The sequence below is a fragment of the Lissotriton helveticus genome, chromosome 7 (genome assembly GCF_964261635.1).
Source record: "Lissotriton helveticus chromosome 7, aLisHel1.1, whole genome shotgun sequence".
Lineage (NCBI taxonomy): Eukaryota > Metazoa > Chordata > Amphibia > Caudata > Salamandridae > Lissotriton > Lissotriton helveticus.
Window position 1 is genome coordinate 76996852 of NC_136068.1, and position 27282 is coordinate 77024133.

At 47.9% G+C, this 27282-nt stretch overlaps 1 protein-coding gene across 1 annotated transcript in view; it reads left to right on the forward strand.

The window, feature by feature from the left end:
- The first annotated feature begins 3073 nt into the window (after positions 1-3073).
- GNB3 (G protein subunit beta 3) overlaps positions 3074-27282 on the forward strand; it is a 121902-nt gene continuing 97693 nt past the window's right edge. The window contains exon 1 of the mRNA XM_078650409.1: positions 3074-3196. The gene's annotated coding sequence lies outside the window, so the exon portion shown is untranslated. The remainder of the gene's footprint in view (positions 3197-27282) is intronic.

Here is a 27282-nt window from a genome sequence, read left to right on the forward strand (position 1 = left end):
GTTCACAGGCAGCAGCATTGCAAGCTTCCCTCACACACCAGCAGCTCCATCACAGGCAGCAGCATTGCAAGCTTCCCTCATACACCAGCAGCTCCATCACAGGTTCACAAGCAGCAGCATGGCAAGCTTCCCTCACACACCAGCAGCTCCATCACAGGTTCACAGGCAGCAGCAATGCAAGCTTCCCTCACACACCAGCAGCTCCATCAAAGGTTCACAGGCAGCAGCATGGAAAGCATCCCTCACACACCAGCAGCTCCATCACAGGTTCACAGGCAGCAGCATTGCAAGCTTCCCTCACACACCAGCAGCTCCATCACAGGTTCACAGGCAGCAGCATTGCAAGCTTCCCTCACACACCAGCAGCTCCATCACAGGCAGCAGCATTGCAAGCTTCCCTCACACACCAGCAGCTCCATCACAGGTTCACAAGCAGCAGCATGGCAAGCTTCCCTCACACACCAGCAGCTCCATCACAGGTTCACAGGCAGCAGCAATGCAAGCTTCCCTCACACACCAGCAGCTCCATCAAAGGTTCACAGGCAGCAGCATCGCAAGCATCCCTCACACACCAGCAGCTCCATCACAGGCAGCAGCATTGCAAGCTTCCCTCATACACCAGCAGCTCCATCACAGGTTCACAAGCAGCAGCATGGCAAGCTTCCCTCACACACCAGCAGCTCCATCACAGGTTCACAGGCAGCAGCAATGCAAGCTTCCCTCACACACCAGCAGCTCCATCAAAGGTTCACAGGCAGCAGCATGGCAAGCATCCCTCACACACCAGCAGCTCCATCACAGGTTCACAGGCAGCAGCATTGCAAGCTTCCCTCACACACCAGCAGCTCCATCACAGGTTCACAGGCAGCAGCATTGCAAGCTTCCCTCACACACCAGCAGCTCCATCACAGGCAGCAGCATTGCAAGCTTCCCTCATACACCAGCAGCTCCATCACAGGTTCACAAGCAGCAGCATGGCAAGCTTCCCTCACACACCAGCAGCTCCATCACAGGTTCACAGGCAGCAGCAATGCAAGCTTCCCTCACACACCAGCAGCTCCATCAAAGGTTCACAGGCAGCAGCATCGCAAGCATCCCTCACACACCAGCAGCTCCATCACAGGTTCACAGGCAGCAGCAATGCAGGCTTCCCTCACACACCAACAGCTCCATCACAGGTTCACAGGCAGCAACAATGCAAGCTTCCCTCATACACCAGCAGCTCCATTGCGGGTTCACAGGCAGCAGCAATGCAAGCTTCACTCGCACACCAGCAGCTCCATCACAGGTTCACAGGCAGCAGCAACGCAAGCTTCCATCCCACACCAGCAGCTCCATCACAGGTTCACAGGCAGCAGCATTGCAAGCTTCCCTCACCCACCAGCAGCTATATCACGGGTTCACAGGCAGCAGCAACGCAAGCTTCCCTCCCACACCAGCAGCTCCATCACAGGTTCACAGGCAGCAGCAACGCAAGCTTCCCTCACACACCAGCAGCTCCATCACAGGTTCACAGGCAGCAGCAATGCAAGCTTCCCTCACACACCAGCAGCTATATCGCGGGTAGCAGCCATGCAAGCTTCCCTCACACACCAGCAGCTCCATCACGGGTTCACAGGCAGCAGCCATGCAAGCATCCCTCACACACCAGCAGCTCCATCACAGGTAGCAGCATTGCAAGCTTCCCTCGCACACCAGCAGCTCCATCACAGGTTCACCGGCAGCAGCAACGCAAGCTTCCCTCACACACCAGCAGCTCCATCACAGGCAGCAGCAATACAACCTTCCCTCACACACCAGCAGCTCCATCACAGGTTCACAGGCAGCAGCAACGCAAGCTTCCCTCACACACCAGCAGCTCCATCATAGGCAGCAGCCATGCAAGCTTCCCTCACACACCAGCAGCTCCATCGCAGGTAGCAGCATTGCAAGCTTCCCTCACACACCAGCAGCTCCATCACAGGTTCACAGGCAGCAGCAACGCAAGCTTCCCTCACACACCAGCAGCTCCATCACAGGCAGCAGCCATGCAAGCTTCCCTCACACACCAGCAGCTCCATCGCGGGTAGCAGCCTTGCAAGCTTCCCTCACACACCAGCAGCCCCATCACGGGCAGCAGCATTGCAAGCTTCCCTCACACACCAGCAGCCCCATCACAGGATCACAGGCAGCAGCAACGCAAGCTTCCCTCACACACCAGCGGCTCCATCACAGGTAGCAGCATTGCAAGCTTCCCTCACACACCAGCAGCTCTATCACAGGCAGCAGCAACGCAAGCTTCCCTCACACACCAGGCAGCAGCCATGCAAGCTTCCCTCACACACCAGGCAGCAGCATTGCAAGCTTCCCTCACACACCAGCGGCTCCATTAAAGGTAGCAGCATTGCAAGCTTCCCTCTCACACCAGCAGCTCTATCACAGGCAGCAGCAACGCAAGCTTCCCTCACACACCAGGCAGCAGCCATGCAAGCTTCCCTCACACACCAGGCAGCAGCATTGCAAGCTTCCCTCACACACCAGCGGCTCCATTAAAGGTAGCAGCATTGCAAGCTTCCCTCTCACACCAGCAGCTCTATCACAGGCAGCAGCAACGCAAGCTTCCCTCACACACCAGGCAGCAGCCATGCAAGCTTCCCTCACACACCAGGCAGCTGCCATGCAAGCTTCCCTCACACACCAGGCAGCAGCATTGCAAGCTTCCCTCACACACCAGCATCCCCATCACAGGGTCACAGGCAGCAGTAATGCAAGCTTCCCTCACACACCAGCAGCTCCATCACAGGCAGTAGCAATGCAAGCTTCCCTCACACACCAGCAGCTCCATCACAGGCAGCAACCATGCAAGGTTCCCTCACACACCAGCAGCCCCATCACAGGTTCACACGCGGGATTTCATTCCCTCTGTGCACTCACTCCTGGCCTCTGTGCTGATGCTGACTGTCAAATGCCACGGGTGTCTGCGGCGCACGTGAGCCGCGGATGCTGTGGGGCCCTCCCCCGCCCTCCCACCCTCCCTCCACCACCTGCTTTGCATTGTAAACTCCAATCCTCTTTGGGACTCTGCGGCCGGGGAGGCATTATCTCCCCAGAGTGTCTCTCCGGCGGCTCCAGCGCGTCTCTCCGGGGCTGTCCTGCACCCCTCGCCGTCACAGGGCCCCTGGAATAAACGGGGAAGAGTCGGGCTCCTCGAATTCAGGTAAGACCGGGGCAATGCTCCACGCTGAGCTAGCTCGGGAGGTTTATTCGCATGCTGCAGAGATATGTGTCGTCAATGGTGGTAAACGAAATAAATATGTTCCAAAGTTAATTCGCCTAATGCAGATATGTGCGGTCAGTGCCGTTTAGCAAAATAAGGTAGTTCCGCAGGTTAATTCGCCTGCTGCAGATATATATATGTGGTCAAAACCGTTTAACATAATAAGGTAATTCCGCTGGTTTATATGACCAAGGCCGTAAAGATGTAACATTAAAGATACAGATTCAAATCTGGAAGGGTTGTTCCACCCTTTAATCCTTATGAGGTCAAAATATATCAATGGCCACTGAATCGAACGTCTCCCCGGTGCCGCGGGGGCCTGTGTCACGCGCTCACCTGGGCAGAGTCGAACTGGTGCCCCCGAGTCTGCCCCTGCGCGTCCAGGAATCTGCCCCCTGCGCTCTCGCACCGTCCACCTTTGCCCCAAAGCCTCGCCCAGGAGCCTCCCTTCAGCGCTCCTGGAATGTCACTTTTGCCCCCCGGGGCTGTGACGCAGACCCCTGCTGCCCCCGCGGAGCTGCCCACCGCCCCAAACATTTAGGGGGCGCCCATTCTGCCCAAGGCCACAATGAATGTCTGCGAGATATAGGAGAATCAGGGGTTACCTCATTATTTATTTATTTACTTATTTATTTATTTGCAACGTTGTATATACATTCTAAGGGGGGCATCATTTGTGTTATGCGGTTCCTCCCGGTGTCCCTCAAGTCTCACCCTGTGCCCCCTAAGTCCTCCGCGCAGCCCACCCTGCCCACCCGAGCTTCCCTCTCTGTCTAGGCTGCTGGGGTCTCCTATGTCTCCCCTCTTTTTACTCCCTGAGCACACCCCTTTCTTATTCGAGTATGTCCCGTTTTATTACCGAGTCTCCCTTCCCGAGTCCTAGGTGTACCCCTTCTCCCTGTGCAACCCCCCCAGTCTCTCTCTCAGGGCTTTGAGTGTGATGAACAAACTGGGGGGTCTCAAAGGGGCGTGTCCGATGCAATTAGGGTGTGTCTTAAAAAGTAAACTAAAAATCTGTGCATAGCGTAGTGTGCCGCCTGACTTTTATTTTGCTGTTTCTGTCATTGTATCCAGATATATGATACAACAAGTGACATCATACCTACAACAAGCCAGGACTATTGGCTTTGCCAATGGTTGTTAAATGCATAAGATAAATAAGCACCAACTTTGTCTTTGTTGTGTATAATATTGAAGATGCGTTGGTTCTGAAATGTTGAGACTGTGAAAGAACTAAAACGAGTCTCTTTGAAGTCTCATCAAAGGCAGTGAAGGGTGGCCCTGCTGCAGAGTTTTTTTTCACCCTGAGGGTGAGGGCAAACATGAAGAGCCCGATAGGGACCCGTCTAAGCACTAGGGGGCAGATTTATGAGTTCTGGCGCATCTCTGCAAATCAGCAGGGATGCGCCACGTTTCCGCGCCGTTGCGTGACGCAACGGCGGCGTAAACGTGGCGCAAGTCCGACATAAATCTGCCCCTAGCTTTTTAGAACTGCCGGAGCTGAGCACCGGCAAGACCCGGCCCACTTAAAGCCTTTCTCTCTCTCTTTCCAGCCCCTCTCCGTCATGAATCTCCCTCCTCACTCTTTGGCATTCTCCTTGAGTTTGTCTCTGGGCCTTCTCCCATCCCCAGTTTCACTCTCTCTTCCATCCCCCCCCCTCTCTGCTGGTCGTCTCTCTCATTGTTCTTGAGACTGTCTCCCTGTGTCCTTGTCCCGCCGTCAGTCTCTGAGAGAGATAGAAAGAGACAGACTGAGGGCGGTTCTCAAAGATATGATTGGGGTGTCATCCTTTCCTAATCAGCAAATATATGGGGAACAATAGCCTGATGGGGGTGTCGTAGAGGACGGGCTGTTATTGGACGTGAATGTCCTAGCGCAGCGAGGCCTCTTCGATGGAGCGCTTCATGGTCTGCGCAGAGGGTCAGCGCCCTCTCCCGGCTGTCTCAGGTAAGACACGTGCAACTAGTCCAGATAAGAGACTAGGGTTCTACGTCACACGCCCCTCCAGCCAGTCACCCACCAACACACAGGAGAGGCAGTAAACAGAGACCAAAGTGACAGCTACGCTTCCACGCCTAACTCAGGGGGAGGGTCTAAAGACCCCCCCCCCCCCCCTTGTGCTACATACACCCCACAGAGAGAACCCAAACATATATAGAACACCCCCGAGATTTGGAAAACCCTTCACCACTTACACACAACACCTACCCATAAAGCCAACTCACTCACTGAGCCCAAACCCACAGCTGCAGACAAGCTCTGCGCCAAAGCGCTTAGAGGCCACAGCAGGTGCGCGCAGTACGAAAGCCAGGTTTATGCTTTAGGATAGTGGGGGAGGGGACCGATGAAATGAATCAGTGCTTGAACCCCTTCTCAGTGCCCAAGCAAACATTTCCTCGGATTTGTAGGTGTGGCACGCGCCAGGCACAGGTGTGACCCTGAGTGGTACTGTGAGGAAGTGCTGCCTTAATTTGAGCCAGTAGCTTCCGGTGCTGGGTAACTGCACTTAATTGTCAACACCAGTGCTTATTACAGTCAGCCACAAGGTGGCGCTGTCTGGCTACTTTAGAGATGACCACAACAACAGTTAATTATTAATTCAATATATATTAAAAATGACGATTGCCTGCCGCCCAAGCCCTTCTTATGGCTTTGGGGGCCTGAAATATTTTGAATTGTCACACTTGTAGGAGTGTGCTGGTTAGTAGTTGTGTTGTTACTATCATTGGCAGCGGTGGGGGGGGGGAATGTGTGGTGCAAGTGACAGTGGCCTCCTGACGAAAGCTCTGGCACTGACTTATAAATTTTTTTTATTTTTTTGTACAAATTAAGCACTGGCGAGTGATTAGTGGTGCTTAAAATAAACTCCCTATTCCATGTGACGTGAAAGATGGGCGTCATGGCTCTAGTTAGATGGTTCACAGAGGTACGTCAGGGTTAGCCAAGCAGAGGAGGTGTGCTGTTGGGTGTTCTGAGTAAGCCCAGCAGAACTTTACTCCTGTACGCCACAGCAAGGGGGGCACCCTTGTGTTTATAGTGATGCATAGAGGCAGTGTATCGTTGCACCGAGGTGGTATGTAGTTTGTTATTGCCAGGGCCACTGGAATTATGCGGCAGGAGAGGGCCAGATTATGTGGCAGGGTTGAGTAAATTCTGAGACAAGAAAAGGAAAATTCTGCAACATAATGCAGTACATTTTGTAATAATATTAATTCAGCATTTCGTCATTTTTAAACTTGGTAACACTGTCTTGGCAGTGGCTGCACCTTATTCTTACCCGTTTTTTGACCCACATATACCAATAAGCAACAAAAAAGTGACCAGTCCAGCTTTGAAAAGGGCCTTTTAGTTCGCAACACCACGCGCTGCATTTTTGGTAACTTTTGAACCGTTTCAGATCAAACATTTTGTTTTTGTTGTTAAAATCTGCAGAATATGCGGCAGATGATGGGTTATTTGGCAAATGTGGAAAATCAACAATAATGCAAAAATCACGCAACCACACAATCGCATAATTCCAGTGGTCCTGGTAATTGCACATAGACTCACACGGCACTTGTTACAGCACAGATTCTGTTTACCACCTGTATATTGTGAAGTTGGACGGTCTAAATACAAGTTATAGTACTGTCTTGTTTACTGTTGGTCTGTGGTTCGCGATTGTGAGTGGTAGAGTTTTAGGGGCAGATTTATGTTGCCTGACGCATCTCTGCAAATCAGCAGAGACGCGCCAGGAACGATGCGGCACGCAAGTTTATCCTTGCGCCACCCATGATGCGCTGCATTTACAATGCGGCGCACCATGGCGCAGGAATAAACAGATGCTTGTCGTATCTAGGGCATGAAGTTGGCGCAGTGCTGAAATTGTGTTGCGTGCGGGTCGCAACTCCAGCACTTCTCCAACTTGCCCTATCTGTAACGTGGTGCGTCAAGCCGTACGCCTGCTTCAAGCATGCGCAGGGTTGTGACGCATCAGCGTTGGTAAAGTGACTCAGTGAAATCTTGTAGATTTCACTGAGTCACTTTTCAGGGGCGTTCCTGCGACGGAACGCCCCCCCCTGCATGGAAACGCCCATATGATACCTGACGCAGGTTTCATGTGGCGCGGGGCCTTACACCGTGACACATCTCCATAGAGGCGTCACGATGTAAGTATGTTGCAACGTGGCGCAGGGATTACGCCGCTGCTGCGTCACAGAAGTGACACAACGGCGGTGCAATAGTGGCGCAAGTCCAACATAAATCTGCCCCTTACTTTTAATGTTACGCTGGGGTCAACGCCAGTGCTTAACTTAAGCCAGTTGATGCAGTGCCCACCGGCACTTGTTTGTGAGGAGCAGCACTTTAATTTTTTCTCATCAGAAAAATAACATGGAAGAGTGAGGGAAGGGGGCAGGGATAGGTTGGCCAGGCGTCCCACATTTTCTGGGCCAGTTCCAGTTTTTCACCAGCTGTCTGGGCAGATTTAGACAAATATAGCTCATGTCCCAGTTTTCAGAGTAGCTGGACTGAAAACAGAGGGAGGCAGGTTTTTATGTTCTCAAAGGCAAGATGAGTTAACAGCTCCAGGACACAATTTAATTAACTAACATGACGTTGAGTTTAAAAGTAGCTTTTCATTTAGTTTCTTGGTACCTGTTTTGTTGTGTTTCTTTGTTGAAGTGCGCTGTCATTTAAGCATTTTGTGATCCTCAGCAGATGTAAAAGTTTAGTCTGTCTTCTATGTTTGCTAAATGTCTCGGTTTTTGTTTTTCATAATCTGGTTACCCTAGGCAGGGACCGTCTGTTGGTGGGTGAAAGAGGTATGAGGTGGAATAAAGAACACACCTGAAATTCTATAGTGCTGGCTGTGGGATTTTGAAAAAAACTTTTTTTTAAATCAAGCACTGGTCAATGCAAATATCAGAAGCTCCAACTTTGGATAACAAAAGTATCACCCATGTAACACAATGTTTTATCCTTCAGACAGGAAAGATAAATCTCAGCTCAATCAGATTGTAATGTGGACTAGGCTCCAGTAATTTACAAGATATCGACCTGTTGCATATCTCTCTCAGGTTCAGGCAGCAACGCGTCAGGGATCAGGGACTTACTTCCTCAGGGCTCAGAGCTGCCTCTCAGGTTGAAGGGATTTCAAGGGCTCAGATCTCTCACAGAAGAGCAGCCCCTGGTACTGCACAGACAGGCCCAGCTCTTAATAGCAATCCCACCCCTCGGAGAAGAGAGATCACACATAGTGCCAATATCGGCAACACTCCCCATCCCCCCCACAGCAATATCCTGGAGAAATGCGCGACTTGGAAAGACGGCCACCGGACACGGCTCCTTGATACTTTACTTCTGACACGGGATTCTGGTTTACACAGCAAGAATCCCCTTCTTCATAAACTAGAAAATGTGTGACTCTTTAATTAGAAATCACCATTATCATTTTAACTTTGACTACAGCTGAAGTACTACCTCTGTGGCAAAATTTAATAATTTTTATGAACTCATTGCCCTGAAGAAGCCCATATTTGGGTGAAACGCGTTGGCTGGTTTCAACATCTGCATGCCCTGAAAATTTGAAAATAAAAGACGAATAACTACACCAGATACTATCGTCTAGTTGAATGTTCCACACATTGTTTTGCTTTGTATATGTTGCCTCTCATACAACTAACTTGTGATATTTTTTGTGGTCTATTTGCAGCAGGCCATTTGAGGTGGGCAATATACTTTACTCATTTTGTGACTAGCCTTGGTAGTGCAGTCATCCAGGTCCCTGCTGCTTGATACTACATAAACCACTTTATTTTATGGGCTGGTATGCAAATCCCTCATTTTATTTCTGCTTTCATTTCATGGTTTTCTTTCTTTATTTTTATGATGTGTTATTTTTCTCTCAAACAGATGCACACCACCTTTAGACAACTGCATTGTTGTTTTTATTTCTGTTACATGTTTAACCCGTTGGCTGCTTCCGCTTTTTTGCGGCAGTGCGGCCGTTTTAAAAAACGGGCGCGGTCGCGTCGGCCATTGGCCGACGGCAGCACCAGCGAGGTAGTTCTGCCGTTGGTCAATGGCCGACGGCAGCAGCCAACGGGTTAATGGTTACTATGTATACTTGCAAAATAAATTGCAGGCTTAACAAGGCCAGATCTACTGGAACACAAAGGCCAAGACAAACCTATATTTAGTATCTGAGGCATTGATATAGGTGGTGGTACCAAAATGCACACTTTAGTCACTCACCCAGAAGATGCAGATAACCGGGGTTTTGCAAACAGCCAGGCCCCACTTTACATCCTACATACAACACGGAGCATTATAGGGAACACCGTCAAGGTCGTCCTCCATCCAAAACTTCACTTAAATCCAAAGCCCTTGATACATGTCACACATCTGTTACTCGGTACATGGGATCCGCCTATTTTATATTAAGGGCGGGAACGGTTCTAGTATTTATCTAGTCACACCCCCAGTATGTGCGCTTGTGTTTTAAAAGACAGGCCCTGTGTCTCAGTATAAACAACAGAGTTCAACCGAGTCCTGGTCCTGATGAGATCCCTCCAATGACATTAGGGTTCCGAAACGTGTCGGCCTCCACAGCTAGACAAAATAATTCGCATTGCACCGATTGATACAGTGGTAAACAAGGCAACATGCCTGTTGTATTCTCATTATCGACTAGCTGTATGTAGCAGTTGGCAGTATTTCAAATTGTAAACTAGTCTGCACCGTTACATTTTTTCTTTTTTCAACTTAAGGACTGGTCATTTTTCGTTTATTTGTCGTTATTAATGTTCTTTGTCATGTAACCATTAAATGTTAAGTATTTTCTATTCATTCTTTGATGTATTGTTGAATGCACATGTCTGTCCTTTTCCAATGGCATGAATTCAACGTCTTTTTGTATGTCAAAAAACTAACGTGAAAGTAAAAAGGTGAAATAAAAACACCAAACCCTGCTTATTTGTCTAAAAGAAGGGTTCTTTCTAAAGAAATTCTAGTTAATAATACGTCCAAGCCTCCCCCCCTTTTTTGATACTCAGTATAAACCAAAACATGAAACCCAGAATAAGTGGTTATAGTATCTTACAAAAATGAGACAATAGTGCGTGATGTCCTCAGTGAACATGGGACCTAAAACATTGGTGACATATTGGTGTTATATACAATTGGTTTCCAATTTTGTCTAAAATCGACTATCACAAATATTAACAAATTAGGAATAGTGTAAAATAATGAGCGCTGGTGGATGGTTCGCTTTAATTTCTGTTGACGGCGTTTCGACCCTGTGTGCAGTAAAGGGTCTCTTCAGGACCTAGTGATGTAGGGACATCTGAGGGTTTAAGTTGTACAGCGTGACGGCGTTTCGACCCTGTGTGCAGTTAAGGGCCTCTTCAGGACCTAGTGATGTAGGGACATCTGAGGGTTTAAGTTGTACAGCGTGACGGCGTTTCGACCCTGTGTGCAGTTAAGGGCCTCTTCAGGACCTAGTGATGTAGGGACATCTGAGGGTTTAAGTTGTACAGCGTGACGGCGTTTCGACCCTGTGTGCAGTTAAGGGCCTCTTCAGGACCTAGTGATGTAGGGACATCTGAGGGTTTAAGTTGTACAGCGTGATGGCGTTTCGACCCTGTGTGCAGTAAAGGGTCTCTTCTAGACCTAGTGATGTAGGGCCATCTGAGGGTTTAAGTTGTACAGCGTGACGGCGTTTCGACCCTGTGTGCAGTAAAGGGCCTCTTCAGGACCTAGTGATGTAGGGACATCTGAGGGTTTAAGTTGTACAGCGTGACGGCGTTTTGACCCTGTGTGCAGTAAAGGGCCTCTTCAGGACCTAGTGATGTAGGGACATCTGAGGGTTTAAGTTGTACAGCGTGACGGCGTTTCGACCCTGTGTGCAGTAAAGGGCCTCTTCAGGACCTAGTGATGTAGGGACATCTGAGGGTTTAAGTTGTACAGCGTGACGGCGTTTCGACCCTGTGTGCAGTAAAGGGCCTCTTCAGGACCTAGTGATGTAGGGACATCTGAGGGTTTAAGTTGTACAGCGTGACGGCGTTTCGACCCTGTGTGCAGTAAAGGGTCTCTTCAGGACCTAGTGATGTAGGGACATCTGAGGGTTTAAGTTGTACAGCGTGACGGCGTTTCGACCCTGTTTTCAGTAAAGGGTCTCTTCAGGACCCAGTGATGTAGGGACATCTGAGGGTTTAAGCTGTACAGCACATGTTTGGCGTGAAACCCAGGAAGATATACTCACACGGGACCCCGCCGGGTACCCAATGTGAGGGGAGGGAGGCTGGCAACGAGAATACTGGCACAGAGTGTGGTACTGAGGATAAGTTGCTTGTGTATTGTGTGGATGCACAACAATCGGTGCACTCCAAAATGATCTACGGATTGCAAATAATAGCACGAAGTGTAAAGGCTTCGATATGTGGTGACTAATTGGCCAGTGGAAAGAATCAAGCCAAGTGTAGGATCCAAACGTCTATTTTTCAACGTGTATCAGAGATCATGGCGCGTGCGGCCGCTACGCGCACTTGTAGAACCGCATCAGTCCGTCTACACTGGTTATCTCCTTTTGACATCCACGTAACTCGATCTATTGCGATTGCGCATACATTATCAGAATTTGATGATATTACACCACAGGAACCATTGTTTCTGTTCTAGACCAGGGAGTGATTGGCAGGCTCTCACCAATTTGCTCACTTTTTCATCATCGGCAACTTTCCTATTACAAACTGAGGAACCAACACCGAACGAGTTCGGAAGAATTCTACTGGGTTTCATCTTTTGGTTGATCCTGAGGCAAGGGCCTGTCTTTTAAAACACAAACAAACATACTGGGGGTGTTTGTAGATAAATACTAGAACCGTTCCCGCCCTTAACCCCTTCCCTGCTGCCGTCAGCCGTTGGCCGTCGCGAGCACAACCTCGCTGGTGCTGCGAACGTCCAACGACACAGCCCCGCCCACTTCGCGGAACCGCTGCGAAATACCGGCCGTGGTTAAGGTGTTAATATTAAATAGGCGGATCCCATATACTGAGTAACAGATATGAAACATGTATCCGGGGCTGTGGCTTTAAGTGAAGCCCACTTTGCCCATGCCTGAATACTTATCAACCTCTCTACAAATCAGCCTGGACCATAGGCCTTTTCGAAGCCCAGCCTACCATGAGCCATGCATCCCCGGTGCAGTGTCCTGCCCAGCGCCAAGCCCTGAGCTCAGGGCGGCCCATGCCAGACATGTACACAGACGGGTCAACCCACATCCTGTCCAATATCCTGCAGTGCCCAAGACCAGAGCCCGACGTATAAAGAAACATACCGAGTCCAGAGATTAGGCCAAACCAGAGATCATCATGGGGCCAGTCTGGCCAAACTCAACGCTGAGCACCAGGGGAAAACTTGTGCAACTCAAGGCACTTCCCAAGACCAGAGCAGCCTATTCCAGAACCTAATCTATACCCTAGTCCAGCTCAGGTCAGGCTACGTCAGCCCAGAACCGAAAGCAGCCTAGTGCAGTTTATTTCAGAGCACAGCTCAAAGCCTAGCCCAATCCAGTGCCCAGATTAGTCTAGAGACCCTCACAATCCAGAGCCTGGTCAGAGCCCAGCCTGGTCTAGAGACAGAGCCCAGTCAGAGCACAGTGAGGTAAAATCCAGGGCTGGAAACAGTTTGAGCCCATCGCAACCCATAGCCGATCTCATCCGGAAGACGACAGTTTATTTGAGAACCTAATCCCTAATCCATAGTCTATCGCGGCCTAGAATTGAACGCAGCGCAGCACCCTGCACAGCCATGCTGAGCTCAGGTCAGCCCAGAACCCAAGTCCAAGCCCGGAAGAGCAGACCGCCAATCCTGCACTCAATCCAGAGCTCAGCCCACCTCAATCTTCGGTCAAAGTGAAGTCTAGTCCAACCGACCCAAGTACTGCAAACCTGAGCCAGGAACCCATCTGAGAGAACCTGCAGAACACAGCCTGGAGAAGAACAGAGGCAAGCGACAAGTCATTCCCCCTCACCCGCGAGCTCAGATGAGCTAAGTGCCCAATGCACAGCTTGGAGCAACCAAGCCAAGTTCAACTTAAAACCCCTCACAGGGGACAACTTTAAGTAGAGCCCAGAACTCAGGTGCGGCCAAGGTCCAACCCGCCTCTGCTGAAAGACCAGCCCAGTGTGCAACCCATTCAACCAATGCAAGCTCAACCCAAAGCACATCACATGCCACAGCCAAGAGTAAACCCAAGCCCAGGGCTGAGCACAGCCAAGAGAGAAGTCATGGCCTGCTCATCTAAGAGCTCAGGTGAGCCCAGAGGACAGACCAGCTCAATCGAAAACCAGCTCAGAGCAGAGCTTGGTCCAGTCAAGCCATGAGTAGCCAAGAGCCCATCCCAAGGTACAGCCTAGCCCTGACCTGAGCCCAATGAAAAGAGACGCTACATCCTGTCCAGCCGAGAGCTCAGGTGAGCTCAGAGGTCAGACCAGCTCAATCAAAACCCAGCTCAGAGCAGAGCTTGGTCCAGTCAAGCCATGAGTATCCAAGAGCCCATCCCAGGGTACAGCCCAGTCCTGACCTGAGCCCATCGAAGAGACACGCTACATCCTGTCCAGTCGAGAGCTCAGGTGGGCCGAAGTGGTCAGCTCACCTCTCCTAAAAGATCAGTCGAGTGTGAAGCCTATTCCATCGAAGCCAAATGCTGGCAAAAGCACTTCACAGATCGCAGCTAGAGCAAAGACCACCATAACACATCCAACAGACAAGAGAGGATGTGGCCTAACGGCTAGGTCGGTCGACCTCAAATCTGGGGAACCGGGTTCGAGTCTCGGCAACGACGCTCAACATCGTGTGATTCTGGGCAAATCACTTAATCTCCCCGTGCCCAACAAAAATGAATGTGTCCTTATGTAACGCAACTGGTGCTCATGTAAAGCGCCCTGATACCTAATACCTTCGGGTCAAGTTTGCGCTATATAAAACTCAGGAAAATAAAAAAGCTGCGTCCTGCACAGCTGAGAGCCCAGGTCATCCCAGAGCCCATTCCGACCACAAGCCCAACACGCAGCCCAGAGGCCGTCTCAGTGCCCATCAGCCTACACACTCAGAGAGACATACCCAGCTTTGGGACTACTGATAGAGATCGCAGGTCACCCGACCAATAATTTCGCCACTCTGGCTTCGGGCCCATATACTCCAATTCACTATATATACATTGATCAGATGACCTTACAATCTACTACCAATAATCATTGAGTCCCTTTCGATTATTTCCAGTGTACCCAACTTACCATCCACCGTTATGGGTACTTATGACCACAATGGGTCAGGGAGCTAGCTGTAAAAGGAAAGGCAGCAAAATACAAAACCTCGCTTATTGTACTTTTAATTTTCATGAAATGACCACGAACAACTGGGAAGTTTTTAAAACCTTTATCTAAAGTTCAAATTCAGTGAGCAGACAATTTATTGCAAGCAGACAATCAATACCTAAGATGACAAAAATAACATATCCATATAGGACAAATGCTAAAATAAACATTTATGAATGGAAATATGAGAAGTGGAAAACAGCGATATACTAGGTAGATTCAGAAGTGAGATCTACTAATGGACATTCCTAAACTTATGTACGTACTAGGGTTATACTATTGGAGAAGTGTTTTTATACTAAAGGAAAATTCAGGGATCCCATACATCTATAGGAAGAGCGAGAAAAGAGAAACACTATGCATCTAGGAACTACCTTAGTCAGATTTATATGAGAAAATTATAAACCACATCAGCGATTTGGAAAAAAAAACAATGGAGAAAATGATTTCTAAAAAGTTAGGGTAACATAGGAACATGCTATGAAATGCAAATGTAAAAAGGACTTTAATGAGATGCAATGATTGCGGAGAAAAGCATGGAAAATTTACATATGCAAAGGGTATGTCTTTATTGAAGCAAAGACAGAAAATAGGAAGGTGCAGTTTCAGTGATTTCAGCAAGATATTTACCTAGACTGGTGTGAAAACCAACCCTGGCCACGGGTCAGTTAAGGGCAGGAAATACCCCCAGGAAGGATAGACATCAACGGGACAGCAGGTGCAGAATGGACACCCCAGGACAGGACAGGAAACCCAGATTAGGATCAGGACAGGACCACCAGGACACGACCAGCACCCGCAGTTCGGAAGCAACGCCTGCGCTCCACCCTCTCTGCAGCTATCAGTCAGGACCCCGATTGGGTCAGCGAACTCCCAGCAAAAGTGCTCCGCCAGCACTTAAGGTTTAGTAAAAACCTTAGTCTATAGTCAATTTCGGACAGAGTGCTCCGCAGCGCTCTGTATCTTTAGTCACCTATTGAGTGCGTTGGGTCAGTGACAGGTCAGCTATTCGGACAAGTCGGACAAATTCCCTAGGTGAACCTAGGCTAGATATACTGTTTTGGGACGGGGTACCACCCCCCAAATGTAGCAAAGTGTCAGAATCCCCAATTTCGATTGGTCCTAAGGTAGGATTTGGTTAACACACCAATCAGAACAGACTATTCTAAGGCCTATTTTGCATTCTAAGGTGCCGCCTAGCAAGATTGGGGTTCTCACGGAAAAGTGTCACAGAAAACAATGAATATATACATTTGTTTCAACAAGGGAACACATTTTCCCATTCTCCTGGGTCAGAGGTAGCTTTCTCATGAGCATCTTGACTGTGGCTGCCAGCTGGCTGAGTTCCACTGTCCAAGGTTGTTTCTTGCCTCGCATCATGAGCATGCGCGGAAGGGACCTTCAAGATGGCTCACGACCCATTCGGACCCCCATTTCCCGCGATACATGAAAAGTTCGCGAAAACAAATTAAAACATAGAAAATGAACGAATGTATTACATGTCATGATTTCGTACTTCAGTTTTATCATTATAAAAATATACTATGCAATTAGATATTAGTGCAATACTTAACGACACGAGAGCAAAGGCACGAGCTTCACCACATGGTTATGTTTGAGCAGCCTTTCTAGGCTATTACGCATGCGCACCCTTTCCCTCTCAAACTGTGACTGCGTCATGTCACATGACTATGCCCCACGCATGCGCAGAAACAGAAATACAAGCAGCGGCCATTTTTAGGTACAACGGTTATTTATATTAGTAAAACACATAGGCAAGCTTCGCTACCACATACGCATTTTCAAAATAAAGATATTAGTAAAACGTACATCTTTGTTATGAGGTTACAACCGATTCAAGGTTCATGAATCGAGCAAGTCGCGATGCGAAATCTTGCTCTATCAATCCCCTCTTTGATGATATTTACTATCATCACAAAATAATGGAACCACATGCCAACTTTTCCTTTCACACTTTGTACATCTCTATTTCTTCCAACAGCCTATTCAGTTTCTCTTTTTCGTTTTTGGTAGGGTGAGAATTTTTCACCTTTTTGTAAATCTGATTATTCATTTCTTCTAATTCAAGTTCATCCGCACTCCGTTTCACTCCTCTTGCATTCACTTGATACCCTTTGGTGTGTTTGCGACATTTGCAACAGACGAATATGAGAAATAGGATAAAACCTATCACTCCAATTGGCATCAGTACCTTAAACAGTAAGCTTCTACCTAAGCTAGCAAACCAATGACCTACATTGGAGAGACCATCAACTAGTCTCTTCCAGGCACTGTCAACCTCGAGTGGTTTAAGTTCCTTTTCCAAATTAGTAATATTTTTCACATATCTTTTGAGCTGTACACTTTTGTCCGGAATGTAAGTGCAACAATGTTGCGCCTTCAACATCCGGCAGACTCCGCCCTCTTTTGCTAACAAAGTGTCACGAGCAAGTCTGTTCTGCAAAACCATTGATCTGATCGCAACCATTTCGGTATTGACCAACAGAAATCCATGAGCCGTGTCAGTAGACAACACATCCACTATTGTGGACAATTTGCAAATTCTGTGAGTGTTCAGAACCACTCCCACTCCAGGTATCAGTGCACTAAAAATACTACCCATTATTTCACCTACGCTTTCTCTTTTGCTACGCACTAAGCCATTAGTGTTTTCACTGCTTCCAGCAATTTTATTCACATGGTATATTTTCGGGAAAACAATGCCAAAGTAGCAGCTTCCATACCAGTGATCCGGCAATTTGAAATAAGCCTTGTTTCCACATATATAATAAATTCCTGGAAACACAGGTTCTGACCCATTTTTGAAACCCCAACCTCCAATTACCTTGTAATTGTGCTCACATTGACTGGAACCAATGAAAATGTTATTATAATAACTAGTCTTCTCGCGGTGAAGACAGAGTTTCCCTTTCCTCTCGAAATCCAGCAACAAAGCAGGCCCTGCTTCGCCATTTGAGGTGCTTTCCATGTTTTCAGCCCATTTAGGAGTTTTCTGTCTTTTGTCATTTGCCTTGCTTTGGAAACTCTCCCTTCTTTTCTCTGCCATGTTTAAAAATATTTTCTCCTGTTCATGTAATGAACAGGTCAAGTTGTCCCTGTGTGCGTCATTTAGGTCTATGGTACCTATAGTCAGAAAGTATTCTCCCATATAACGTGTAACGTCACTTTTAGTATGTACAGGGTTCAGGTTTCCACGTATAGGAAGTTCAGAAAAGATCACGTCAGTGTTAGAGTAATAGTACTGTAACGGTCCTCTTTTGTAAAACAAGCTTGCTAAAATACTACAGGAAATCCCATATGTCAGGGGCAAGTGATGGTAAGTCATGCCTTCAGCTACAGAAATAGGTAGCTTCATGCAGACATAGCAATCCTCTATCTCCATAGTCTCTACATAGTGTACTAACAGGTTTGCGAAAACATTTAAATGAGTCTGATTTTTAACTCCATGGTAATGTAGTCCTTCCTCATCTGATGCTTCTAAGTCTCGTTTTGTTTGTCTGAATGCTTTTTCACGTCTTTCTACACTTCGTGTTGTCAGTTCTTCAGTATCAGTAGTCTGTGTAGGGTTGATATTAGTATTTTTGCTTACCATAAAGGGAATGAAAACTGTTAGTCCTATCCAAACTAATATAACTATAACTATACTACATATACATACTTTGCAGCATGTTTTGCAACAATTACGACTAGGCCTTCCATTCATTCTTGAATCAGACATTTTGGCTCAGAAGAAGTTTTTCAACCCCTCTTTGTAACTTTACACAGGTAGCTTACTCTGTGCAATTTCAGGTGAGCTCTTCTTCTTCGGTAGACAAATCAGCAACCTGATCTCCGTCGCTCTCGTCAGTTATATCAAGTTCCTCAAAATTTTCCAAAATCAGGTATGTCCATTCAGGATCCTGATATTTTTCATTCAGTCTTTTTATTCGATCACTTCTTCTTTTGGAGATATCCCCAGGTTGTTCTGCAATCCGTGGACTTCTCCTTTTGTCTGAAAGTTTCTCTTGTACTGTTTTTATTCTTAGTCTCAGTCTCTTAATATATCGTGGCTCAATGTGTTTCTTTTTCTTTAGTCTTTTAGCTGGCACTGTGATCGGGCTTTCTTCTAATGCTCTTTTGTTTTCACTTGTCTGTGGCACTTCGGTTTCTGTTTCTTCCCTTCCTGTCTGACTAGTCCCAGGTCTTGTATCTATTTCTTCTGCCTGGTTACTAAGCTGGCCTGGTTCAGGTGAAATTTTGTTTTTGCTTTTGAATGTCTCTGTTTCTGCGTCCTGTACACGTTCTTCTAATTCTAACTGATCCTGTTCAAGCACTTCGATCCCTTGATTTTCTTCTGCTCGAACTTTTACACTATTTCTAGTCTCTCCCTTTTCGATTTCAGGAGTTAGTGGAGGTGTGTCAATCACCTGATCTGTCCCTGTCTGACATTCTTCTTCGTCCTCAGACTTGATGTGAATCTCAATGATCTGAGGGTCTTCGCCTGTGCCTGACTCAACCTCTCTATTCCACTCTCTATCTTCGTAGATTCGTTCTCTTGCTCTGATTGGGTCTTCAATGAGATCAATTAGGGGTATCCAATCATCTTGGCTGGTGCTCGGCTGCTCGTCATCAGCTACCTCCGGACCAACGTCTACAGGACCTTCAACTGGACTGGTGCTCGGCTGTTCGTCATCAGCTACTTCAGGACCAACGTCTGCAGACCCCTCAGCTGGACAACCTTCAGCTCCAGGCTCCTCGTCTGGTATCACCTTCTGGGTATGGCTGGCATGGATCCACTTGGGAACGCCTGCACACTTCACCGCTGTCGTGGTTACCAGGATTACTTGGCGCTTTTTCCCCCACCTTGGTTCAAGGCAACTCGAACGAGTGTGTTTCTTTATTTTAACCCAGTCACCCGGAACCAATTTGTGAACTGGGGTTGTCGGGTTGGCGACGGCGTCTGCCCCAATCTGGCGAGAGATAGAACGCACTTGGTCACCCAGTTGCTTGCAGTATTCAAGTACCAAATCATCAGAAATGCTTAACAGTTTGTATCCTGGTACCCATGCTTGTCTCATCACTCTTCCCATCAATATCTCATGGGGGGGGGAGGAGCCAAGATGGCGATCGGAACAGTCGCATGAACGCATCGCTCTGAGGTCCCTTCCTCCCCGCTTGCCTATCCTGTCAATAATCCTGACCGAGGCTTCGTGATTTCTGTTGTGGGAGAAAAACGCTCACTTACCGTCTGATTTTGGGGCTCCGTCGTGCCAGGACTCCTGAGATCTGCCCCGGTCTGCTTGCTGGCCTTCCCGGCCCCGGCGCCGGGGCCTCGAGTGCAGTGCCCGCCCGGCGGTGTTCGGAGTGTTGGCAGCCCTGTTTCGGAAGAGAAGCCGGTCGATGTGAGCTTGGGAGCTGCAAGCCGGGAGAGATGGAACGGACCCGCTCCCAAAAGTGGGTCGTCCCGTATACCCAGGCGCTGGTGAGCCGGAGAGGGGCCGTGTTGTCCGGTTTCCCTTGGGTGTGACGCCCCCTCATGTTGATGGTCCCGTCTGGGAGCCGGCGCTTGGCTCCCGGAGAGCTGCGGGGAGCACGTCCGGCCTTCTGGTGACTCTCCTTTCCGTGCCGGGTGCCGACCGCCGCTGATCGACTGTGGGACCCGCTGTCTCTGGCGGTCGGACGTGACTCGGAGATGGAGGGGATAGTGGCAGAGAACGATGTTGTTAAGATGGCGGACGACCACCTGAATTGCATCCCTCCTGGAGACGGAGACGTTGCTGCATTTGAAACTTCCGGCCCTCGGCTGCATGAGTCGGTGTTTACACGTAGTCATGTACTGGCTGCACTGGTCCACCTGCGGACTGCTCTGCTTCTGAACTCCCGAGACTTGGAGGTGCGGATTGCTGCCGTTGTCGGTCCGCCATTTTGTGGTATGGTGGCTTCCCTCCGAGTTGCTACCATCGCATCTCCTCCGGTTGCTGTGCCGGGATCCCCGGATGATTCTGCGATTTCGAGGGTGCAAATGGACCGGGCGCCTGTGCTGCACTGCCTTCCATATCCTGTGCCTTCCTCTCCAGGCTTGGCAGACCTGCTTTTGGACCTGGCCTCCTTGATGTTCGGCGTATGGTTGCACTCAGATGGCCGCCATGTATCGTTGGCTGCTTCTTGGTTGCCGGGACAATGTTGTGCGAAGGTGCCACCTGACTTGCCTGGGTGGTGTGGACTTTTTCTGTCGGACTGTCTCTTGACTACAAGGCCGTTTAGCAGTTCTACTATTCACAGGAGTGGCCAGGGGTGATCTCGCTTGGATCCTGGCGGGACTTTTTCCTAGTGGATGGCGACTTTGGGACCCATTTTGTAAGACGGCTGCTGTTTTCATCCTGTGCAATGGCTCTTTGTGTTTTCTCTGGCCTCGGTCTTTATGCTTTTGGCTGCGGGGATGGAGGGGTCCGGGTGTTAGCTCCTCTCCTCATTCTTATTCTTTTTCTTTTTCGTTTCCTTCCTTTCTTTATTCCTTTTTTCGGGTGACTCTGGGGCGACAGGCACGCTGTTAGTGGGGTAGGCCATAGCCATTACGGTGATGTAGGGTGGTGGGTGATGGGGGGGGGGTTTGTTATTTTAGTTTGTTTTGTTCTATGGTCCCTTTTTTCTCCTTTTTCTCTAGGGGGTTGGCTGTGTCTCTTTTTTCTTTTTCCGTCCTTCATCTATCCGGCGTCCGCACATGCTTTTCTTTATGGTCTACAGTGGGTGGGCTCATTACACGACGTCTCGTTAACTTGCATGTTATTGTTTGAGCCCTACTCCTGGCCTGCCTTCTGCGGGCATTGGGTGTATTTGGCCCCGTCACTCCTGATTGCTTTCTGCTTGTACGGAGGGGCATACCTCTCCCGTCTCTTTGGTCTGACTGAGTTGTGTGACGCCTTTGTTGATATAGCCGCTGCCCCCTCTCACTATTATAAAAATTATAAAAATGTAACCTCTTTTATCCTAGCGCTTTCTTGTGTTGCGATCACGTCTTCTGACTATGTTGTGCCTCTCCTTGTATCGTGCACACCTAAACTGCTATGTTTTGATCTCCTGCTTTTGCGGCCGGCCCCTGTGGTTGTAGGCCAGCGCGTGTATTGCTCTGATTGCTTAATAAAGGTTTTAAAAAAAAATAATAAAAAAAAATATCTCATGGGGGCTCAGGCCTGTTTTTCGATCTGGAATGCTCCTGAGTCCCATCAGAACAAGAGGTAAGGCATTTACCCAGTTTATGCCACTAGAGTCACACATCTTTGCCAATCTATTTTTTATGGTGCCATTGATTTGCTCTACCACTCCAGAAGCCTCTGGACGATGTGCACAGTGCAGCTTTTGTGTGATCCCAAATGCTTTGCAGAGTTGAGCCAATATTTCATTCTGAAAATGTCCGCCTCGATCTGATTCAATAAAGACTGGAACCCCGAACCTAGGTATCAACTCTTTTAGTAACAGTTTGGCTACTGTTATGGCATCATTCTGTGTGGCCGGGTAAGCTTCCACCCATTTTGAAAATAGGCAGACAACTACAAGGACATATCTTTTCCCCGCACAGCGAGGCATGGTGATGAAGTCAATCTGTATTCTCAAAAAGGGACCCCCTGACTTCCCAATTTTCCCTAGTTCGACTACTGTCTTCTTGCCAGCGTTGAACTGCTGACATGTCAAGCACCTCTGACAAAGGGACTCTGCTACCTTCCTGAATTTCTTGTTGTACCAAGTCTGTTGAAACACCAGAACCATGGCATCCCTACCAATGTGTGACCCTTCATGTATCAATCGGGCCATAGGGGCAAGCAGGTGTCTGGGTAACACAGGCATACCATTTGGGCCCACAATGACACCATCCTCACGTCTCTGTCGACAACCTTGCTCCTTCCATTTCTCCTTCTCCTCCCATGGCGCAGCATGCTGCCACTCTCTCACTTCATCCCATGTAGGCACTTCTTCAAACATCATAAGTTGGCAGCTGTTTCCAGTCCCACCCAGTCTGATATTCATGGACATGCGATCCATAGCACATTGTTTTGCTACCCGATCAGCAAAATCATTTCCCAATGACACAGGGTCAAGGCCCTTTTTATGAGCAACACATTTGACCACTGCCAATTCCTTTGGTAATTGAATTGCCTCTAGAAGGTCTTGGATAATTTTCCCATTTCGAATGGGAGTACCCGATGAAGTCAGGAATTCCCTTTGTAGCCATAATTGGCCAAAGTCATGCACAACCCCATAACAGTACTGGCTGTCAGTATACACTGTTATTCTTTTGTCCTTTCCCAATTTACAAGCTCTTATCAGGGCAATCAATTCGGCTACTTGTGCAGACTTTACTCCGAATAAACAGGATGCTTCTGTAATTCTGTCTAAAGCAACCACAGCGTAAGCAGCACTTAGACCCACCTGTTCGTGTCTCATGCATGAACCATCCACAAACCATTCCTCATCATGTACAGGCAAGGGTGTTTCTTTAATGTCTGGACGGGGCTTGGTACTGAACTCTGTCAAATCAATGCAGTCATATTCGTGGTCTCCCCCATCTTCCAGAATCATTGAATCAGGGAGTAGAGTGGCTGGGTTCAAGACATTACACCGAGTAATGGCTATATTTGCAGCACCCACGAGAATTCTCTCATACTTAGTCAGCCGACTAGGGGTGAGATACTGAGTCTTAGTTCGGGTCAGTAGGATCACAACTGCATGGGGAACATACACAGTTACAGGATGTCCCATTACAATGGATTCACTCTGCTCTAAGCTTGTGCAAGTTGCAGCTACTGCTTTCAAACACCCAGGTAATCCAGCAGCCACTGGATCCAAAGTGGCAGAGAAATATGCCACGGGTCGTCTGATTAAGCCATGTTCCTGAGTTAGGACTGACAAGGCACAATTGTCACGAGTGTCACAGAATAGGGCAAACTCCTTAGAATAATCAGGCATCCCTAGAGCAGGTGCTGTACACAGACAATCTCGTAATTTAGTGAATGCTGTTAAGCTTTCATCATCCCATTCCACTGTGTCCTGTGCTCCTTTCTTTGTAATTTTTATCAATGGCTTTGCAAGGACTGCGAATCCCACAATCCATTGCCTGCAGTATCCTACAACTCCAAGGAACATTCTGATTTCTTTCTGAGTACGGGGTAACTGCATATTTAGAATTATTCTGACTCTCTCAGAGGTGACTTTTCTAACGCCTTTTTCTATCTGGTGTCCCAGATATTTCACTGATTTTGAACAGAACTGCAATTTTTCAGGGGCCACTTTATGTCCCTTTTCACTCAGGTGATTCAGTAGGGCAATGGTGTCAATCACGCAGTCCGTATGAATTTTGGACGCCACCAATAGGTCGTCAATGTACTGCACCAAAACAGATTTTCCAGGTAAGACTAAAGATTCAAGGCATTTTTTCAAGATCTGATTAAAGATAGAGGGGCTTTCTGTGTACCCCTGGGGGACCCTATTCCAGACATACACGTGACTGTTGAAAGCAAATGAGAAAAGAAATTTGCTGTCTGGATGCAATGGAATTGAAAAGAATGCGTGACATAGGTCTATCACTGTGAACCACTCAGCATCCCAGGGAATCTGATACAGAATCACTGCTGGGTTCGGAACAATAGGGCAACAAGGAACCACTATCTTGTTTACCTTTCTCAGGTCCTGCACTACTCTGTACTTGCCATTAGGCTTTTTGATGCCCATAATGGGTGAGTTACAGGGGCTGCTCATTACTTCCTGTATGATGTTTGCTTCTAGTAATTTCTGTATTTCGGCGGCAACTCCTGCTCTTACTTCGGCACTCATTCTGTAGGGCTTGGTATTGGGGTACACTGCATTTTCTTTCATTGCTATTTGTATGGGGTCTACGTTTTTCATTAGTCCTACATCCTTTCCTGTAAAGTCCCATACTTCTGGTTTCACTGTCTTTTGGAGTTCTTGAGGTAAGTCCTGTATAGTCATTCGTTTGATTTCTGAGTCAGGTCTGATTAACATTAGCTTGTAAATTCCATCCTCGTCTGGGGTTTGAATTTCGACGCCCTTTGGTGTGCAAAAGATGGTACAGTTCATTTTGCACAGCAAATCACGTCCCAGTAAGTTCACTGGACTAGTATCACAGACGACAAATCTGTGCATTTCTTTAAAGTTCCCTATTGAAATCTCCATGGGTTCTGTAACGTGGGTACTAATCAATTGATTAGATACCCCTACTACCTGGATTGCTTCTCCCGAGAGGGGTAGGTTTGGACGTCCACTGTTCTCACAGTAGAACGGGTAGCACCTGTGTCCAATAGAAAGGTGACATCATTTCCGTCGACCTTTCCTTCAATGTATGGCCCTGACTGGTCTACCGGCAAGGAGGCGCCAAGTACACACTCCTCGTCCTCCCCTCTCAGGCCCCGTCAGTACTGGTCGTCACAGAAGAAAGTGTCATTCAGTAGATACTGCGAAGTTGCTGTATTTCTATTTTCATTGCCTCCCCAGATCTCTATGTCGTCACCCTGCGGTGATTTACCCTTAAAAGTTGGCTTTGGCGCTCGGGGTACTTGAATTGTTTTTACCTGCTGCTGGGTCTTTCTTGGCTTTTCATTCTGCGTCTGTGGATTTAAATCAGGGGTTTGGGCATTATCAGACTGTAAATATGGACACTCGTCTCTCCAATGTCCAATTTCTCCACACTGGTGGCAGGGAAATTTCTTTTTCGCTTCCTCTCTGCTCATTTTAGCTCGGGGTTTTCCTCCACCCCCACCCCCAGGGCCTTGGTTCTGAGTAGTTTTGTTTAACTTACTCAATTGCTTCTCCTGCTGTTCTGCGAGCTTTACTTGGGCCCACATCACCTTTTCCTTGAGAGCCTTTTTCTTCTCTGCCATCTCATCCTCACAGTAATTTGCGTACCGTAAGACCTCATCTATCTTTTTGGTATGCCAACAGATTTTATTATCTTTTATCCACTGACAAATTTCGGGTCTTAAACCGTTTACAAACCTGTAAATGAAGTGGGTCATGTCCTTCATCTCGATGTTATCTATACCACTGTATGTCTTAAATACCTGCAACAGCCTTTCATAAAAGGAGTGCACAGTCTCGTCCCTTTCCTGCGTTGTTCTATCTATCTTGGTCCAATCAGTTTCCTTTGCGGGCACCTTTAGCTTCAGATGCTGAATTACCTGTTCATATTTTCTCATCACTTCTTTAGAGGGTTCTCCTGTTTTAGAATCTCTCGGGTATTCGTCACTGGGCCAAGCTATGGCAATTTTACACTCGGTCCACAGATCTACAGGGACCACTATGTCGAAGAACCCATCCAGGTCCTTCCACAGGCATTTCTGTACTTTTACAAACCTTTCTACCTGTCGGTACCAATCCACGGGCTTCTCGCGTAATTTTGGGAAGTCATTAGTAAAGGACACAATATCCTGTCTGGACCATGGAACGTGTACATATTTTCCACCTGGCACTTTGCGCATAGGGCATAACTGTTCTGGTTTGTCAGCTTCCTTTAGAACAAATTCGGGAGTTGCCTGCTTAGACCTGGCCTCATCCTTTTTCCTAGCCCATCTGGCTTTCCATCTTTCTACATCTCCCCATTTCTGCAATACTGTCAATAGTTCTTTGACCTGTACTTTCTTTCCTGACACATTCAGGTTTTCTAAATCTTTGTCTGAAAAGTCTGCTCTGTAGGGTTTCTGCAAAGGTTTCGATTTTGAAATATCTATTCCCATGCTAGCAGCCGTGTCTGTCAATATTTCATGGAGTACTCGGGCATTTCGGGTAAGACTTTTGCAAATAAACAGCAGCTCTTCTTCAGAGTAGGTATTTAATCTGTCTAATCCTACATTTCCTGCCATTAGTTCTTCTATTTCTACTCTCAATTTGTAGAGATCTAAAGGTTTCGTCTGTGGAGTTTGTTTCTCTAATTCTTGACTCCATCTTTCGATTTCCTCAGGAGTCACCAACGTGACACTTTTAGTACCCGAAGTTGATTCCATTTGAATCTCCCTCGTGTTGAAAGGATTATGTCTTTTCTGCATCCTTCTCCCCGTATTTCTAATGGGCAGATCCAATAGTGAGACTTCAGATTCGACCTCACTTGTCTGTTCATCTACAATTAAGGGTTCTGGTCTGGGCTGTGCTATGACGGGAGTAACGACTGGAGTTTTCGGACTCCCTTGACGGTCCCCATACAACGGAACCACCGGTCCGATAGTTACTGGGATTGTCAAGGCTTCAGGACTGGTATTTAACTGGGAGATTTTCTGAATGATCTCAGCTCTCTGTTTTGCTAGAACCTCCCGCTCCTTTTCTTCCAATATTCTCTCTAAGGTTTTGTCATGTAACACCTGCGGGGTCAGAGTGGGAGCATAACTCGGGGCAGTGGGATGTGTTTCACTTGGTCCTTCGCCATAATTAGGTCTTGGGAACAAACTTCCTGTGCCTAGGGATCTTGGTTCCTCCTCATAATGAGGGTGTAGGAACGGCATTCCTGAACCTGAGGGTCTAGCTTCACCTCCGTAGGGAGGTCGAGAGCAAAAATCTGTTTCACGGGAGTATCTTGCCTCCCCACTAACGGGTATCTTTGGATAAATATCCCTCTTCTCTACAGGACCTAGACTTTCGGGGTAGGGAGGTATGAAGCATCCCCCTCCTGC